This window comes from Sceloporus undulatus, chromosome 3 (genome assembly GCF_019175285.1).
Source record: "Sceloporus undulatus isolate JIND9_A2432 ecotype Alabama chromosome 3, SceUnd_v1.1, whole genome shotgun sequence".
NCBI classification, from domain to species: domain Eukaryota; kingdom Metazoa; phylum Chordata; class Lepidosauria; order Squamata; family Phrynosomatidae; genus Sceloporus; species Sceloporus undulatus.
The window spans coordinates 17,150,926-17,171,612 of NC_056524.1; the positions used below are offsets into that span (position 1 = coordinate 17,150,926).

The 20,687-nt window shown below is 40.3% G+C and overlaps 1 protein-coding gene and 1 long non-coding RNA gene across 2 annotated transcripts in view; both read right to left on the reverse strand.

Annotated features, from left to right (window-relative positions):
- Positions 1-20,687, reverse strand: part of SLC36A4 (solute carrier family 36 member 4) — a 203,330-nt gene that overhangs the window by 7,822 nt on the left and 174,821 nt on the right. The gene's annotated exons all lie outside the window — the stretch shown is intronic.
- On the reverse strand, positions 2,650-9,958 carry LOC121926751. Its single transcript, XR_006103079.1, has 3 exons — positions 9,931-9,958; positions 8,704-8,742; positions 2,650-6,339 (listed from the first exon to the last, which is right to left on the reverse strand). It is a non-coding gene; the product is annotated as an uncharacterized LOC121926751 (long non-coding RNA).

Sequence of the window (20,687 nt, forward strand, 5' to 3'; positions counted from 1 at the left end):
AATAATAATAATAATAATAATAATAATAATAATAATAATAATAATAATAAATTTTATTTATATACCGCTTTTCCAAAAAGATCAAAGCGGTTTACATAGAGTTTAAAACCAATTACAAAAACATCATAAAATAGATAAAACCAAGAGCACTAAATACAATATACAATCTAAAAACAATCATTCAATCAATCAATAGGGTAAGGTAGAGAGTCAATGGGATCAGAGTACATGACTTCATTTTCCAGGGGGGAAGGCTTGACAGAAGAGGAAGGTTTTAAGCCTCTTTTTAAATGTTTCCAGGGGGTGATAAGAAGGAGCTCGTCGGGGAGACTATTCCAGATTTGTGGGGCCGCTACTGAGAAGGCCATCTGGGAAGTAATAACATATTTAGAAGGTGGAATTTCCAGCAAGTTCTTCCCTGTTGTTCTGAGTGTGCGGGGTAGATTATATGGGGAGATGCGGTCCCTCAAGTAACTCAGGCCCAAGCCATGTAGGGCTTTATAGGTAATAACCAACACCTTGTATTGCGCTCGGAAGCGAATAGGCAGCCAGTGCAGATCTTTCAGAATAGGTGTTATATGGTGAAACCTGGACGTACCAGTGACTAATCTGGCCACCATATTTTGTACTAACTGAAGCTTCCCCATGTAGAGCGCATTACAGAAATCCAAGCGAGAGGTTACCAGAGCATGTACCACTGTTTCAAGGTCCCTTTGGCCCAGGTAGGGTCGCAGTTGGCGTATCAACCGAAATTGATAGCAAGCCAATTATAGGCCAATGTCCCTAAATAATTTCAGTTACTTCCAAACAAGGCAGCCAGATTCTTAGCTGGGACTTGTCAAAATGATCATTATGAAGTCATTGTGTATACATTTGTTTCTTATCACTCTCCCATCTTAACAAATATTAAAAGTTTGGTCCAAGTCAGGGCCTTCTCCACTGTTGTAGCCCACTTTTGGAATGCTGGCTTGGGTCCCACTTTGGGAGAAAGGCAGCATATAAATGAAGTAAATAATAGGCAGACAGACAGATGCCCTCCCATTTGGAGGTCCAGTTCATGCCAATGCACATTTGATTCTGACATCAGCTTAAAACAGGGTTTTATTTTTTTTTTAATTTTTAAATAAATTTTATTGTATAAAATTCAAAATTAAAAACATACATAGACAAAAAGATATTTACAATTGACATATACAAACATATAACAAACAAAAAAACCAAAACAGAATAAAACTAAACAAAAACAAACAAACAAAAAAAGCAAAACAAAGCTTACTTCCTAGCTGTGGCTATGAACGCGTTAATGCATTTTACCTTAATTACTATCTCTTTTAAATATCTTTCACTATTATCTAGAGAGTGTCCTCTTTTAACCCTTCCCTTCATGTGTCAAGTTTACATCATTATGTCTGTGTCTCATCCAATAATTTCTTTCTTATCCTATTTTTAATTCTTCCTAAAAGAAATCAAATAACCTGAAAAACATCATATATCTTATTCACCAAAAATTACTTCAATATAAACCTTGACTCTTCCAGCAGAGTTACTATCTTAATATTTCACCTACTCTTTCTTTCCTTATCTTCTTATTTTCTATTATCCTCTCAGTTATCTAATTTGTTAAAGCTATCCAGCGACTCTTAATTCCTTCTGATTTTACATATTCAAGCCATGGATCCCATTCTTTATAAAACCTTTGTAAAGATTGATTTTTCATAATACATGATAGTTTTTCCATAACAAATATATCATACAATTTAAGTTTCCAATCTTCTATTAGTGGGGCCTCTTTTAAATCCCCATCTTCAACAATATTTAATAAATACATTTTAGGGCTCACACACTCTTTTATGTTAAACATCTTTTTCATTTCTTTGTGTATAGCTTTCCAGAATTTATTTACCACCTCACAATTCCACCAAACATGCAAATATGTTCCCAGTTTCCCCCCACACTTCCAACAATTTCCATTCACATTTTTAAACATTTTAGATTCTATATGGTGTAAGGTACCACCTATATATAGATTTATATAAGTTCTCTCTCATTTCTATACAGTACTACTTGTGTATTTAATTCTAATTTTCCAGGTTTTTTCCCATTGTCTCATTTCAATTGTTTGGTTCAAATCTTTAGCCCACTTAATCATATAATCTTTTACTGTTTCTTCTTCCAGGGTTTTATTAAAGGGCTCAGGGTCTCACAATCTTGCCCAAATATGTACAAGCCTTTAGCTGTTGTTTTTAACTGCTCTAATTGGTTTTAATTGTTAAATCATTTAATGTGCTCTTAGATTGTTCAAATTATATTTTACTGTTACACATTTTAAATTGTTCTAAATGGTTCTGAATTGATATGATCTCTATGCCACTCTAAGATTTTATTAAATAATTAAGGATATAAATAGTTAAATAAATAAAATCAGTAAATAAGTCAGAGCTGGTTAAACATTCAAGAATTATAAACCTACTAGGATGGAGCAAGCTTGTTTTCTCCTGCTCCAGAGATTAGAACATGGGACAATGAATGCAAACTATAGGAAAAGAGATTTCACTTCAACATTAGGAGGAACTTCTTGACAGTAAGAGCTCTTCGACAGTGGAGCACACTCCCTCAGACCTTCTTTGGAGGTCTTTAAACAGAGGCTGGATGGCAATCTGTCAGGGTTGCTTTGATAATGAGCTCCTGCATGGCAGGGGTTGGACTGGATCACCCTTGTGGTCTCTTCCAACTCTATGATTCTATGATTTTACTAAACCCACCAACTCTCCTGATTTGTCAGCAACAGTCCCAACTAATCCTCTGCTCTCCCACTTTTCAGATGCTTATTTAATGTCCCAGTTTCTCTTTATTTCTCCCACTTAATCCATTCTGTTGTTTTTATTGTTGTTGTTGTTGTATGCCTTCACATCTTTCCAACCTATGGTGACCCTAAGGTAACACTATCAAGAGGCTTTTTTTGGAAAGTTTATTCAGCGGGAATTTGCCATTGCCATCCTTTAAGGCTTAGAGAGGATGGGTTTCTATGGCCAAGCAGGGATTTAAACCCTGGTCTCCAGAGTCATAGTTCAACACTCAAACTACTACAGCACACTGGCTCTCTAATGCCTTCTACCCCAGCTTATTTTTATTGGTACAAACTGAATGCAAGTGCAAAGTAGTTTGCACTCAGTTAACTCAGCCGAGTGAAGAATCACAGAATCATAGAGAAGTGGAGGGTTCAACATTTTGCTCTTCCAGTAGGCCCAAGCAAAAGCAAACTCTGCAGTCTCTTCTAGCTTGTGAGTTCTTCCTCATTAACAGTTTTTGCCATCTTGACCATACTCTGATATTCCTTGGTCACTCATGTCCTGGTTTTCATCTGGGTAGTATTGAATGGTATTACCTATTGGCTGAGATCCTAAGGGCCCAAACCCCTGGTTTGGTGTGAACAGTTCAGATGACATCCAGCATGTTCAACATCAGAATGTTATAACATGCTTAACATGCATTTTTAAAACCTATCTCTTACTATGGATCTTGCCTGAAAATCCAGAGCCCTCCATCGTAGAACTGGAGCAGCTGTCTGCATCGGCATCCTGTTGAGCAACCTGGAGCATTCACTGCTCTAACCAGTCATTCACTGAGATGACCAGCCATATGATCATTGCTGGGTGCCTCATTCTGTGAGCAACCCTCAATGGTGGGTCAAGGTTGAGTAGCATTATCCTCCACCTGACGAGTTAAGCTTTTGTTGTGCTACACAATCATTGTTGTGTTGCACAACTGAATATACACCTGGATATGCAACCAAATGAACATCTGAATGCACAATAGTACAGTACTGCACGCTCAATTTGACTTCTGTAACTTTGAACTGAATGCAGATGTTGAGCATCAAACAAAAATGTCCAATCACTTCCATAGGGGGACTTATGCATAACTCAGACATCTACACTCAAAGAACCAGTATAGTAGTTAACTCTTGAGTTTAACTAAATGATTAAGTAAATGATTTTAAGGTTCCAATTCTCTCTCCACAAGCAAAACCCACTGAGTGGCGTCAAGAAAGTCATGCTCTCTCAGTCTCAAAGGAAGGCCATAGCAAACCTCCTCTGAATGATTCTTGTCAAGAAAACCTCATGATAGGTTTGTCCATAGGTTGGAAAAAAACCTGAAAGCACACAACAACAACAACAACAACAATACACCTACATGATTCTGCCCAGTGCTTTGACTTAGAAATAAACTAGACAAGACTTTTGGCACACAGCAGTAACCAATTTTTATGTCTCCCCTAGTCAATGAACAGGTGGGGCTTTTTAAAGTGTAACTATTTCTGTCATCTCAAGTAAAATTCAACTTACAGTGAGCTCAAGTGGGCTCTAGCTTTTCATGTTTCAAGACAACCTGATTTTTAAATGATGTGCATTTCAAAGCTGGTTGCTGTTTGAAAAATGTGTGCAAAGAAAGAACATTGAACACATCTCTGGACCAAGGCAAGCCTTTTTCACAAGCTGGACCAGCTTTCTGGATTTCATCCAATGGTGGAAACACTGAGTTGGATGCTAAAATAACTTCATCCCTCCTGCATCTATGTGTAATTCTCTAAAACAAGAATATGTAAAAAACTACTTTCTGGACTAAAAGTCCCAGAATACCTCAGCCAACATGGCTGGTAGATATACTGTCTGGGAAATTCTGGGGATTTTTTCAAGCCCTGTGAAATCTCTCCAGAGACCAAGGGGCCTTTCAGAACAAGGAGTACACAGGTTGCATGTGACCTCTAAACCCCACATTGGCCACTGAATTGGCCACCAAAGCCCAACACACTTGCTCATTCCTACTGTAAGGTGTAGTGGGTCTGCCAGTAATAGGGGGATCGGAAGCCCTCCTTCTTGAAACACCCATAGATTAACTTATTTTAGGACTCAAGTCATCACTTGTATTCTCAAACAAGTCTTGCTCTACTTCTGACAAAGTCCAAGTTGCCTCAAGTCATTTCAGATCACACAATGAGAAATTTAGGACAACAGAACTGTCAGTCAATGCCAAACCTATTAATGGTAACGGGAGCACAAGAGAAGCAAGTTCAGCATTTAGCAAGCACGACTTTCAGGTGATGCCAAAATTATTCCTAAGACAAACGTGGGTCAGGGAACTATGTAGGAGGGTGAATTATAATGGGAGGATGGCAGGCGGGCAGGAAAGAAAATGAGGATAGGTTTTTGAGTATATAATGCACTGCCAGAAGAATTATTCCATTTTGTTATGTATGTTCTTCATCATTAACTCCTGCTGGTATAAAAGGAAATTTTTCTAGTAAATGTGAATGAGGACGAAACCATCCCACATGAATATTAGTCCAAAGTTTGGACAAGTTTCTTTTTTGGACCACTGTTCTCATAGAAAGTCAAGCACATAGACTTTGGAAAAGGTACCTTTGTTACATCAATATTTTTGAATATTTTTGTCATTTTATTTCCTTCTCCTATCATTTTTAACACTTTTGCCTGATGAAGAAGCAAATAGAGCTTTGAAAGCTTGCAACATGTATTTTGTGCATTTCGGTTTTTCCAATAAAGGTGTCACTGTTTTGTGGATTTTGGATGATGCTGTACTTTATTACATCAGTTATTGTAACAGCAGTACCTCAGAGAGCCCTCTTCCATTTTCCTGCTTTCCCCCCTAAATCTTAAGCTGAATCTACATGAAGACTGTATCCCAGCTCCACTGCGTAGTATCCATGCCTCAGTTAGACCACTTTATGGGCACATAACTGTTTTAATCCAAACTGAAATCTGTTTGAAAAGCCACATGGACAATCATTACATAGCTACAATGATGCAGTGGGGTTTTTCTACTATATGTGTATGATCACTGTATCAGTTTATGTCTGGTCACATCACAACAGTTGTGGGTTATAGGGGGTTTCTTATTCCCACAGTGAATGAGAATATTCACACATTTATTTAATCAAATAGCCATTTTTTCCTTTCATTCTGCTTGTCCACTTTTGCATCTATAAAGTGAAACTGGTAGAGAAGGAGGAGGTGAAATGTCGACTCGTGAATCTGTGCATACAAACATCAAATCCCTCCTCCCAAAAGGCAACACTGTCTTTTCTGGATGCCGATACAAACAAAGTAGCTCCCCTTCCATGGCCTAAGACCAGAGTGGGTGGATAACCGTATGAATGCCAAAGAGGCCATTCTCTGTGCCAGAGGATAAATGGACATAAATTAGACATTATTTTGTGGAAATACACAAAAACCTGTTGCAGAACACTTTAGTCTTCCAAAGCATTTCATCTCTGATCTCAGGACAGTGGTCCTTGAACTAAAAACTACAAAGAGAAGACTGGGAAGAGAAAAAGCAGAATTTGAGTGAGTTGAACAGAGACAATGGCCTCCTGGCGTAGTACACATGTTATCATACTGGTGAACACCTCAGCCTCACAAGGACACTCTTGGCTAGTTCATCACTTCTCCTTTCTGGTTCCCAACCTACACACACCACACTCCAAAATTCCCTCCACCATTCATCCATCCACCTTGGCTTTAGGTAACATTTTTCCTCCTCCCTAATGACCATCATTAAAACAACTTGTCACCTCATCACCATACCCATAAGTTTTGCATTTATATGGTTATTCATTCAGTCTGCTTATAAAGGTCCTTCCTCAGTACCAGTTCACTCCAGGCATCTGAGGATTTAGACCAATGTGAAGTTGTAGGCTTTCATGGCCGGCATCCATAGTTTTTTGTTGGTTTTTCAGGCTATGTATCCATGTTCCCAGCAGACAATGGATCTCTAATTAAACAGACACAAATCATCTTTGCATATCCTCCCACCCTGAGGTCTTGCCATTCAGTAACAGAACAATACACAGATTAACATGGAAATCAGTCCTCCCAACCCAGGGTCACACAGTATATATATACCCCACTCACTTCCATACCAGTATTCTCTGAAGCCACAGATGCTGGCGAAATGTCAGGAATAAGCTCTTCTAGAACATGGCCATGTAACCCAAAAAATCCACAAAAAACTACGAAGTAGACCAAGTTTATGAAAGCTTATGCTACAACGTCTTTCGCTCAGTTAGTCTCAAAGGTGCTATCAGATCCTTTGCATTTGTATGTGGATATTTTGATATTTTTTATCTTGTATTTTGTAACTGTATTTTGTATTCCATTGATATGGTCAGCTGACTAATCAATAAACTTGTTGTTGTTGTTGTTGCATACAAATAAAGTGAGTAAAACCTTTCCCCAAAAAAACCTAGCCAAGCTCCTACATCATAGTTTACATTTTGTAGCTTTACAAAGATGTAACTATATTGCACAAATGCAGCAAAAACCTATTAATAAATTGAAAACATGCACATCTGGGCACTAGCAAGACTACTCCAATTACCCCAGGTGTATTTCTGATGTGCATCAGGCAGACCAGATGCATACTGAGCATTTCTGATGTACATAGGGTACTCCTGATGTGCTCTGGCATTTCCTAGCTGGTGTGCATCAAAGGATGCCTCAATGAGCAATGATGCCTGTGTGTTGCAACTCCATGGCAGCCCTAGGTGAATATGGATGTTGTGAAACTACTCAGTTCAATGTAGCACACATGTAAGGCCATATATGAAGACATAAGTCCCAAGCAGAATGGCAGCTTCTAATTGTAAACAATTTACAATTGCAGTGACATAGATTGTACCTTGTTATTTATTGTTCAGTTTTGTACTTGAACTTTTTTCCCTTGTTTATTTAAAAAGAAATGCAAGTACGCAAGTGAGCAATAAATAACAAAGTACAATCAATGTCACTGCAAGAACACCATATCACAAAACATATAATAAGTATCATCTGAAATTTCCATTTACTCTATTCAGATGCATTGTTCAAAATGTTTCCATCGGTTGCAAGAGCTCACTTCTACATTCACCTATGATGATTAATATAGCAAATAAAAGGAAAGCAAATTTCTGTGAAACTGTCCATTGTCCCCATTCAGGTTTTTTTAAAAAATATATTAGTTTTTTTCCAGTACAGCAAGATCCCAGACCATAGTATACCATTTGTTATTATTTAGAATATCAGCAGTTTTCCAACTTTTAATTTCCAAGGTGATTGTGAGCCTTTAAGGCGTCCTGATAAAGTTTGCTTTAGCTGCAGTATTGCTGCTGCTGTTGTTGTTTTCCTTCAAGTCATTTCTGACTTATGGCAACTCCTATCATGGGTTTTTCTTGGCAAGGTTTGTTCCCAGGAGGTTTGCCATTGCCATTCTCTGAGGCCGACAGAGTGCAGCTTGTCCAAAGTCATCCAGTGGGTTTACATAGCCAAGCCAGGATTTGAGCCCTGGTCTCTAGAGTCATAGTCAAGTGTTGAATGTTAGACTATGACTCTGGAGACCAGGATTTCAATCCCAGCTTGGCCATGTAAACCCACTGAGTGACTTTGTGCTTCAGTATTGCTATACTTCTGGAAATGATTACAAAGTAAAAGTCATATATGCTTGCAGAATGAAAGAGTCTCAGACAGAAGAGGTTACAGCCACAAATCATGGCTCAAGTATGATTTTCTCCCCATCACATGTGGATCTCCACAACTTTCTTTGTTCTCCAAGCATATTGGGCATTCCATGAAACCAGGCATTTTAGGAAAGTCAACAATTTCTACTTCATGCAGTCAGCATAAGAATAAGTATGTGTTTTTCACTTACTGTTCTTCCCTTTCATCAAAGCCACTGGATCATTTTTCCCTGAAAGAAAAGGCTTTCATTTCAGCAACCTTCAGCAAAGCATTAAAGTCTTTGGTTCCTCTTCTCTCACATAAGTACAGTACATCCTTCTTGAAGCTTTTGGGTGGAATGAGCCAAGACTGTGAAAGTGAAGTCTGATTGCATGGTAAAGCAATCTAGAAAAAACACTGCTTTCTGCTCAAGAAATAGTGTGCACTTCTTCATTTGGGTTTCTATAGTCATTGGGAGTTTGTAACCAAATGTGTTTTGGAAGAAAAAAAAGACTGCAATGGTAGTTTCCATGTCCATGGTCCAGTGAAAGCCCTAAAACTTATAGTCCAACCTTGAAAGTAGCTATGGAAAGTGCTTCAGGGCTTCAGGGTGTCTATTTAATTAATAATCCATTGTCTGCTAGGGAACCCCTTACCCTGGATGTTTTTCATTTGCATTTTCTGGGTCTTGGCTTTGGTGCTTTTCAGGACTGGTAGCCAAACATAGGCGCGTTCCGGACGGGCCCTACTGGATGCCGTCATTACGCGCAAGGGACAGCGCTTCCTGACGCGCCTTGCCCCTCGCACGTAATGAGGCCGTCAAAATGGCAGCACCCTATACAAAATGGCGGCGCCCTAGCGTCCACACATCTCGTTGCCCTTGTGAAATCACAAGGGCGCCATTGGCGCCTTGCGACGTCACAATGGCGCCGCAAGAAGAACCCGCTTTTTGCGGGTTCTTCTTGCTGTGCTGGGGAACTGCGCGGTTTGTCCACTGCAGTTCCCTCGTGCACCAAACACGGGCACCGGCAGATTTTCCTTTTGGGCAGTCTGTAAATCGCCATAGTTTTTGGTGGTCACTATGTAGACTTGTTCACAGCTAAACAGTAAGTGGTAAACTCCTGTGCCTGCAAGAGAGTCTCTTCTGTCCTTCACTGAGCAAAGTATTTTCTGGATTTTCTTGGTAAGGTTGTAGAGCATTGGGAGGTTGTATTTCCTTATCAGTTTCCCTATTCTGTCTGTGGCTCCTTTGATGTATGGTAAAATATCTTCCCTTTAGGTGGTTGTTTCTCTTAATTCTTATGGGTTTTTCTGTCTGGCAGCCCAATTAAATAGACACCCTGTGGCCTTGCCATTCAGCAATGAACCAACACACAGATTAACATGTAAATTACTTCACCCCCAACAAAGGGTCACACAGTATATATACCCAACTCACCTCCATGCCAGCATTCTTTGAAGATGCCAGCCACAGATGCTAGTGAAACGGCAGGAATAAACTCTTCCAGAACATGGCCATATAGTCCCCAAACCCTACAAAAACAATGAATTTATTGTCACTACATTGGACTTTTGAAAGCAGTATTGGTCTCAGAAAACTGCTGCCTTCAGTTTCAGCCAGAGATTTTGTTTGTTTGTTGTTGTTGTTGTTGTTGTTGTTGTGTGCCTTCAAGTCATTTCCATCTTATGGTGAACCGATCACAGGTTTTTCTTGGAAAGAATTGTTCAGAGGAGGATTGCCATTGCCATCCTCTGAGGCTGAGAGTGTGTGACTTGACCCAAGGTCACCCAGTGTGTTTCATGGTTAAGGTGGTAATTGAACCCTGGTCTCCAGAGTCATTGTTAAACATTCAAACCATTACACCTCACTGGTTCTCAGCTAGAGATAGAAGAAAAGATTCATCATTGCCTATATAGGCCTCATTCCCACTGCTTTTTAAATCAGATTGTGAATCAGTTTGAACCTGTTCAAACGACCCTGGTTCCCACTTAATCTGAATTACTGAAGTGACTCCAGGAGGGGGGCCATGTCCTAGACCTATTTAGCCTGTGTCTTTTTGATGCTGATTTTTTCCACTTCTTTTTCAATACATCGAATCTGCGCAAGTGTGAACCACATGCAGTTTGGAATCGATTCAAATTTCTCCTTCAGTTGGCTGGAACTAAATCATTTTGAATTGATTCATTTATGAATGGGAACCACAAGTGGATTATTTTGGAGAGAAAAATGCGAGTGGGGCAATTGTAGTGGGGAAAAATGCAATCGGAGCAAATGTAGTGGAAACCACACTCCACTGTTGAATCAATCCATCGATTCAGATCGCACACTGATTTATCTGTGAGAATGGGGCCATAGATTCTTATAGAGATCTATATAGGGTTTTGAACCTTGGATTATGACTCTGGAGGTCAGGATTCAATTCCTAGCTCAGCTATAAAACCCACTGGGTGACTTTGGGTGAATCACACTCTCGCAGCCTCACAGGATGGGAATGACACCTGCCTCCACAGAAACTTACCAATACAATACAATATCTCACCGAAGTGTTATAAGAGTCAAGTGCAAAGGAGGGGAAACAAGAAAATATGGAGTTACAGTCCAAAAACATATAGAGAAATCCATTATTCCCTCCCCTGCCCAAATTGTTCAGATCATAACACTTAGGCAGTTACTACATGTGACTTTTAAACTGCGATTATAGTAATAAAATAGCACTTTCAGTAAAACTTATGACACAATGTCACCTCCAGCCTGTAGCTGCCAGGTCTGCCAAGTGTGGCTAAGGCATCCTTTTTCATTGATGGGGTCAATAACTCCCACTCGCACAGCAGTATCAGGACTCCTCAGGTGCAAATACTGCTGCCATGGAAGTTGCAAGATGAACAGTCACACAGTGTCACAGACTTTTCCTCTCTCTGGTTCCACCTCCCCTTTGCTATTTCCAAGCAGCCTGATTCACTTTTTAAGAATTTCTTTTTCTGTTTTTTTAACTTAAAAACTTAAATCTTATACCAGAAATGCAGAACTGCATTTTAAAAAGTAAACAATAACATGAAAAGCATGATGGATACAGCATAGGGCAGGGAGGCAGGATTTAGGGGGAATGTGAAGAAGAGTGTGGTAGTGGCAGCAGCTCCTATCACGCATTTGCAAGGACATGCGATAATGGTTGCTCAGAATGAATATGTTTGCATTTTTATTGATTTGCATGATTACAGCAATAATGAGGCTCATATGATAAAGTTCTTAGTCCATAAAGTCCTATTCTGGCTTTACATTTCTCATTCTTAGAGATATTAGAACAATATGTCCCCTGCTCTTCTTCTTTTAAATATTTTAAGACTTACAATGCAAGTGCATTTGTGAAGTGGCACTTTTGCTTATAACATCATAACTCTAAAAAGAAAATTCAGAGAGGGAAATTTGCCATAGAACAACCTCAGAAAACCAGCAAACTGCCCTCAAGTCAGCTTCTACTCATTGTGACCCTATAAATGAGGGGGCTCCACATCGTTACCCAAAAGGTGGGGGGACTTGGGGTCCCCACCAACAGTGACAGTGTCTCTTTGATAGTTATTATTAGCTCAACAGGAGGCCTGTGAGAGGTTGGATAACTTTAAGAGATCTTTTACATCTATGTATACCAGTACTAATTGCAAAGAGATTCCAGTGTCAATGAATAAAAGTGTTTTATTTAGAAATGTGTAAAGATGTGTGCAGAAAGAAAGGTATGAAAAGTTGGATAGTGAGAAATTGGGAGTTAGGTGGGGTGATAGTCCTGAAGAGGGAATTCCAAGGAAGACAGAAAGTGGCTCAGAGTCTGAGGGAGATACAGTGAGTGAGTGAGATCTCCTGTTCACATATGAGGTAAAGCTGGAGATGATATTTATATCTGATTTCATAGCCTTGGGGAAAACTTGGCAGTATAACAGTATCCTGCTGTATAACAAAGACCTGATGGTCTTCCCAGGGAATAAACAGTAGGATTCCAGAATGACTGATGGCTTAAACTTTGGAGTAACAAACCATTTATTGGATTTTACACAACGCCTGAATAGCTGGATAGGAAAGATGAATAGGCCAGGTTGAGAAGGAGATATGGTCTTTAACTGCTTTGCGATGGGATTCACTCAGTCTCTATAGTGAGTGGATATACAGAAAGTCTGGGAATGGTTGGAGTGATCAGAAAACACAATTAACCATTATTTTGGTATTACCTAGATCCTCCATATATCTTCAGGTCAATGTGCCTTTCCCCTGTGTCCCTTCCTAGTGTCCAAATATCACTGAGTTCTCTTAAAACAGTGATTCCCAAAATTTGGCCTCTAAGTGTTTTAGACTTCAACTTCCAAAAGCCCCAGCCAGCTTGACCAACAGTCAGGAATTATGGGAGCTAAAGTCCAAAACATCTGGAGGCCTAAAGTTTGGGAACCACTAACTTAAAACATGCCTGACTCTAGATATCAAAATAGGAAACCTATACTCCAGGTCAGCCTGTCATCAACAGTCCTGCTCAGGCCTTGCAAACTCAGGGCTGTGGCTTCCTTGGTTGAGCCCATCCGCCTGCAGCGTGGTCTTCTTCTTTTCAGTAAAACCATATCCTTATTTAAATAAACCTTGAATGAGCCTTACTGCTGATCCAAGAACTCTTTAGAAATAGTTTCACAAAAGAACAGAATGACGAAATATGAGAGTGACAACAACTAGTAAAACCCGGCAAAGCCCAAGGGGCAATACCATAAGAACTAGTGCTTCTTAAAACCAATTTGGAAGAGCCCTTACTCTGAATACAGCTCTGTGCATTTTCAAGTCTTCACCAGTGTAAAGGTGTGGAAGAGTTTCATCTCTTATTAAGCAGCAGGCTTTCAGACAAAGTTTGGATTTACTTTTTGCATTTACCTGGACCAGAAAAAAAAAATAGCAAAATGAAGTATCTCTCCCAACACAGTGAAAGACGCAGGTTAAGTGTGCTGATGCCATCTTTTGTGGACATAGTTGATGGTCAGACTTCACCTTGAATTCTGTGTCCAATTCTGGGCACTGTAATTCAAAAAGGATAAGGACAAGCTGAAATGGGCCCAGAGAAGGGGTGATCAAAACTGTGAAAGATCTGGAAACTATTCCCTATAGGTGACATGATAGTAGATTAAGATAGTAGATTAAGAAGTGACATGATAGTAGTGTTTAAATATTTGAAAGGATGTCATACTGAGGATGGAGCAAGCTTGTTTTCTCCTGCTCCAGAGACTAGGACATGGGGCAATGGATTCAAACTAAATGAAAAGAGATTCCACCTAAACATTAGGAAGAACTGCCTGCTGGTGAGAGCTGTTTGACAGTGGAATATACTGCCTGGGAGCGCAGTGGAATCTCCTTCTTTGGAGATTTTTAAGCAGAGGCTGAATGGCCACCTGTCAGGAGTGCTTTCATTGCATCCCTGCATGGAAGGGGGTAGGACTGGATGACCCTTGTGGTCTCTTCCAACTCTATGATTCTATGATTTTAAATGCAGCCATCTCTGAAAATGCATTCCCACCCTTGTGCTCTTAGAATGACCTGCCAAAGAACACATAGGCATTGCTATCTCAGATCTAGATCAATTTTGACCCAGTGGTAGTATTGTACAGCTTTTCCACATTACCGGCTCTGTTTGGAGTAGCTTATATTCAGCCCTAGCTCTTGCTGTCCTGAGATGGGTATAGTCAGAGCCTGGGGCTTTTGGATCTGTGATGTAGATATTTTTCCCCTCCTCTGGAGTGGAATTTTATGAGCTTTACCTGCCAGCTGTTCTCATTAAGCCAACCCTCCTTGGCCAAATTCCTCTTTGGGTGGTTTTACAAATGTTACTTTTCATTAAGCAGAAAAATTGTGGTTAACTACAACTGTGACACCACAGAATAATAGTATTTCTTTTAATGAGAGTGATTAATCACTCCCTCCTCACCTTTTCTAGCCTTGTGCCTTTATCCGAATCAGAAAACACTCACTTCTTCCAGAATGCTAATTAGGACATTGGGGCTTTAGAGAAAATAAACCTACTGGATTCAACTCCTGAAGGGTCAAGACCCCCTTTCTCTCCTGCAACCCTACCAGCTATGCCTGTGTGCGATTGGGAACTGTGTTGTGCTCTTAACGGCCAATGGTCTGCAAGTTATTGTCAGTCCTTAACCAGAGTAGCATACCCTCCAACTATCCTGATTTGCAAGGACAATCCCAATTAGTCATATGTTGTCACACTTTTCCAGCTGCTTTCAAAATGTCCCAGTTTCTCTCTCCTCTCACTTCCCCCCTTTGTCTCACTGTACTTCAGTTGGTAAGTTCAAAATGCAAAAGTAATTTGCATTCAGTTGACTCAGCAGGAGGAGAGGGATTTTTTTCCACTTCCCAATAGGCTTTAGCAAAAGCAAACTGAATCTCACCACTCTAATTTAACTCTTAATGATCAGTGAAAATGCACTTATGACCTTTTGATCTAGTTGTGCTCTCTGGAGGCATCAAAAAACAATTTCATGTTCTCTTCAATGTAGCTTTCCTCCAGACATTTAAAGAGTAAACTTGCTCAGGTTTTTTCTCCATGAACTATAAAATATTCTCAGTACCAAGTCATGTTACTCTGTTTTAGTATAAAAGGTATTTAGTAGTACCTTTGAGACTAATTTTTTTTCACATAAGCTTTTACGGACTACAAATTGCTCCATCAACTGCATATCTACCTGTCCAAGTTGTTGTTGTGTGCTTTCAAGTCATTTATGACTTATGGTTACCCTAACATGAACTCATCATAGGGTTTACTTGGCAGGTTTCTTCAAAGGGAGTTTGCCATTGTCTTCTGCTGAGGCTGAGAGTGTATGACTTCTAGAGTTATAGTCCAACACTCAGACCATTACACCACACGCTGTCTCTCTTGACACACAGGTAAGTTACCTTATGCATGAAGTTATACTTTTCTGGTCATTGCATGACATCCATATTCATAGTTACACAAGTATAACCATTGTACATTAAGTTGTCTCCTGCTTTTCTCTCAGACTGGAACTAAAGGTGACTTGCAAAAGCAAATGACTGCAATAAAATCAGATAGAGTGAAAAACATACAAAAGCTAAGATTAAAATGTTATTAAACGAAAAACAGAATTGAAGCCATTTAAAATATTATTTTAAAACAGATATTAAAAACAATACAGTGTGCACACACAAAAAGTCTGTCTCTTGTTAATAATCAAATCCCAAAGGATTGCTGAAAGAGAAAGGTCTTAACCTACTGCCAAAAAGACAGCAAAGAGGAGGCCAACCTAAATCCTCTAGGGAAGGAGTTCCCCTACTTTCCCACCAGATGTATTTGTCGTGGTGTAATAGACAGAAGTGCTTCTTTTGAACATCTTAATGTTCAAGCAGGCTCATATGGGAAGCCTGGCCTTGAGCCATATGTATATGATGAACTAGACTGAGTCCATGACAGGTTATGCTAGAAATTTCTATTTCCTTATTGGTCTCAAAGATGCTACTGGATGCCTTTAAAAGAGCTACTGTATCAACAGTACTAGATGAATTTGCTGGGCAGACTAACTCCTTTAAAGTTCCAGCTAAACCCTGGAGTAAATGCATTGCCCCACTGACATGGAAATCATTAGCCAGCACTGAACAAAAGTGTGTAGATTGTTGATTTTCCCTTGCCACTGCCAGACTATGTTTTTTCTATTCCACTGAGAGTTGCAGTTTTCAATATTGTAGTGATGACCACATGATGCAATATAATTTTCTGTCATTAACTTTCTTCCAATTAGAAATAGCTGAATAATTTATCAGAGATATAGTTTGTATTACTGACCAACTCAGCTTTTCTCTGCCCAATCCACTCTTTTAATTCAAAATATCTTCAGCTGGGGAGAGGATTGAAATTGCAGAATGTTGTAAAGTGGAATTTCCAGCCGGCTAAGATAAACAGGATTAGGATGTTATAATAGCCCTCCTAATAAATTAACTTTATCAGCTTCTTTTTGCACTCAATCACATTATGTGACATTCACCAATCTAAAAGATTTCATTTTAAACTTTCTGATTAATGCAGCTTAGATTAAATATTTCAGACCGTAGGGAGACCAACAAAAATGTGTTTGGTAACCAAGATTGCAGCTTTGCATGCCAGCATGGATTCTTTTAAGAAGCTTCTAGACAATAGAGGACTGCGGAGACGAAGAGAAGACCTGCTTTGGAATGGATTCAGGAAAATACTGTGTAAACATGCAGAAAATATTTCATGGCTTACGCAGTTTCAGATTGTACCTTCAGGAGCTGAAAAGACATCAGCAGGAAGATATGGAAATGCTGAGCCTAGGTACCCATGAAGCAGGATTAAGAGTCTCTTTTTTATTTATTAGGAAGCATTATGGAAACTGTTTGGGCAGAAATGGGTTTTTATATAAATAAAACATGGGCCTGTTACAGACAGCCAAAATAAAGCTGCTTTTTGAGTCACAGTGGAGGTATGGTGTTTCAATGTTGCATGCGTCCTAAGAGTCCAGAAGTCGCACCAAAGCCATGCTCCAGCCCTAAGGACTGGAGCGTGGCTTTGGTGTGGCTTCTGGACTCTTAGGACGCATGCATCTTTGAAACACCATACCTCCACTGTGACTCAAAGCAGCTTTATTTTGGCTGTCTGTAACAGGCCATGGCTTGCTCATAGATAAAGCTAGGCAGAAACTTTTCCATATTTTTTCGAAAACTGACAGGAGGACAAGAGAGTTTTAGTAATGAGTTTAAGGTGTAGGGGGTATAAAAGTCAAGTTTAAAGTGAATATATTTGTTGTTATTGTTGCTGTGTGCCTTCAAGTCATTTCTGACTTACTACAACCCTAAAGCTACAGAACATAATGGGATTTTCTTGGGAAGATTTGTTCAGAAGAGGTTTGCCATTGCCTTCCCCTGAGGTTCAGACCATGAGCGGAAAGGATACCAGGGATTGCCAGGACTTTGATAATTGTGTCTCTGGAGTTTATCACACATGAGGAATTTATCTTAATTTCAAATGAAAAGACAGTGGGGCCAGAACGCATTCATGTAAAGTCGCTAGTTTAGCGAAATTATGTGAATGCTCATTGCATTCGAACTGGTTCCCCATTGCCCCAAAATAGCATGCCATTGCCCGAAAGTGCGTGTGGCAGTCTATCATGCAATAACGTGAAACCCCTTGATTGCGCTCGGACTGACTTCCCATTGTCTGAATGTGCATGTGGCGGTCTATCACGCAATAACGTTAAACCCCATGATTGCATTCAGATTGCCATTGGATTATACTTCCAATTTCCCTTGTCTGATAAACTCCTCTGGCTGCATCTGGACTGCAGAAATAATCTGGTTTGACATCACTTTAATTGCCATGGCTCAATGCTGTGAACTTCTGGGGTTTGTAGTTTGTTTTTGGCACCAGAGCTCCACATCTTAGCTTCCATGACATGATCTTACAGAATCCTGGGGTTTGAAGTTTGGTGAGGTAGTTATAATTCAGGAAATGTTGAACTGCTGTACTACAGACTTCTAGCCTTCTATCTACAATTGACTTCTAATTAGCTAACAGTGGTTTCTAATTCATCAAACTACCAAACCCAGGATACTCTAGGATGGAGCCATGTCCGTTAAAATGGTATCAAACTGCTATAACTGTGAACTGTGGGTATACTCATTGAGTCCAGAAAATTCCCTTTTCTATGCTATGCATTCGGCAGAGTTTAAGGTTTGGGTACCGTACAGTATAACTAAATACTGCAGTTAATCAAAAATGGAAGAAAAGATTTTCGATCTCTTCCTTGTAGCTGTGACAAAAAGAAAAAAGGGAGTGCGTGAGCCTAAAGTTTGTCACCTGTGTCTTAAGTTGCCAGTTAACCTTGCTCTCCATAGTAATTGTCCTTTATGAAAACCTAGGAGCTTTCAGGGTAACTTAGGCTAGGATGAAAACAAAAGGAAAGCAAGCCTGTGACAAGCCCATGGAATGCCTCTTTCTGAAAAATCAGGTGTTGAAAAGGAATTGATTCCTTTTTTCCACACAACACAAGAGTTTGCTTTGCCTACAATAAGAACTTCTACCTTAGAAGAAATAAAAAAGACTGGGAAGACTCTAAGAATAACATTAAACCCTTCTTTCCCTGAAAGGAGTCAAATCTGTGTTTGCATGTTTTCAAGCTCCAAAAGTGATGATTAACCTGAGGCTGTCATTCTTTGGTCACATCATGAGAAAACATGACATGGTGGAAAAGACAATGGCTGCATCCACACTGCAGAAATAATTTAGCTCGACACCACTTTAACTGCCATGTGTTAGGAAGGATCGAATTAGGGGAATTTACGAGAGGCGTGTCCTAACAATGCATGCAGCGGGATCAGGTCCCTATGTGTATACCAGAGGTCATCCGGTAAAACCCCGAGAGAAAGAGACTCAAAATGTCAATGAGTTGCAATAAAAATATGAAACATTTATTAAAGTCACACAACAAAGGGGATCATACACGCACACGCACATTCAATGCTAAGGCAAGGCAGGGGTGAGTTCAGGAGTAAAGGAGAAAAGGAGAAAAGATAGAGGCACCGTTGGGATATTTACCTTAGGAGTCTTCTCCAAAGTGACAGATGTGAGGGATGGTGAATGGTGAGACACGGCCATGGGAACGGGGAAAGAAAGCGGCAGCCACAATGGCTAGGAGCTGAGTTACAGCGGGAAAGCCAACCAGAGGCCCGAAAGACAGTGAGCTTGGCTTCACTCAAGTGATTTCAGCAGAGCCCAAGGCTCAGAGATCGCAAGCTTGGAGCAGGCTGCTCAACAAGCAAGGTATCAGGTTTGGAACTCAAAGCTCAACAAGGCCAGCTTGGAATCACGCTCAGAACTTCTGCTCTACAAGCCCACTGGAGGGTTGGAAGTGGGGTCCTTTTATACCCCTAAACATAACCTCAGGCTATGGCAGCCTGGCGAACAAAGGCTTGAGGACTTTATCTTTGTCTAAGCTGAAACTTACACAATGGATACACAAAGAGGAGGCCTGGCACTTTTCAGGGGGAGACAAATATCTCGATGGTGGAGCAGTTAACTTAATCACTGGCTCTCAAAAGGAGGAAGCTCTGCTATTGTCTTCCTGCTTTGAGCAGCCTGCGAAACTAGTATGGCAGCTCCCAAAACTGCTTGCTGAAAGGTTCAAACTCTACCTTTTTCCTTTGACCAAGCCTAGCAAGACAGCTGGCTATGTGGTCAGCTCACTCTTAGGGTAATGGCGGCTAGTGATGGGGTCAGTCAGGGGTCATAGATTTAGATCACATGGCACCCAAAATTTATATAAAATCAAACTTGGTAACACATGGCTCAGTGCTATGGAATTCTGGGAATTGTAGTTTGTTGTGGCACCAGAGCTTTGCTCTGATGCCACAACAAACTACAAATTCTTTGCTGCAGCACCACATTGCTGGTTTATGTTCAGCTTATGATCAACAATAATTTCAATAATTCCTTTTGACATGTAGTTCTGAGCTGTTTTTTGTAGATAAAAGTAGAATTTTGCATCCATCTCTGTTGAATGACATTTTATTCATTACCACCCAGTTTTCTAGCAATCAAGGTCCTTTTGAATTCTGTTCCTATCTTCCAATGTGTTCACTATCTCTCACAGTGTTGTATTCTCCACAAATCTGATGTGGATTCTCTACACTCGTCATCTAAATCATTGATAAAAATATTGAAGACCATTGGCCCCAGCTCAGAACCCAACAGCACTTCACTTGAAATCTCCTTCCATTTGGAAGCACTGATGACAAATCTTTGGGCATGGTTTTTCAACCAATTTTGGATCCATCTGATGGCGTTTCCATCTCTTCCATGAAGCCTTCTCTAGTACATGGAAGGCTAAATTGTTCTCCATACCCCTTATCATCCTCATTGCCCTTCCCTGAGGCTAGTACAATTATTGTTGATTACTACAGCGGGTGCGCCATACGTGGTCTTGAGCGTACACGCTCAAGCCGCGGGGAGCGCGCAGGGTGGAAGGGGCAGCATGTCCCATTCAATTGAATGGGGGCATGCTCCCGTGGTGCCCCGCCACACCGCTGTGCACGAGCCCCATTGTTTCCAATGGGGCTTGAGCATAGGCGGAATTCGCCTTACGCAGCGGGATCCGGAACGGATGCCCCGCGTAAGGAGAGGGCCGACTGTACAAGTC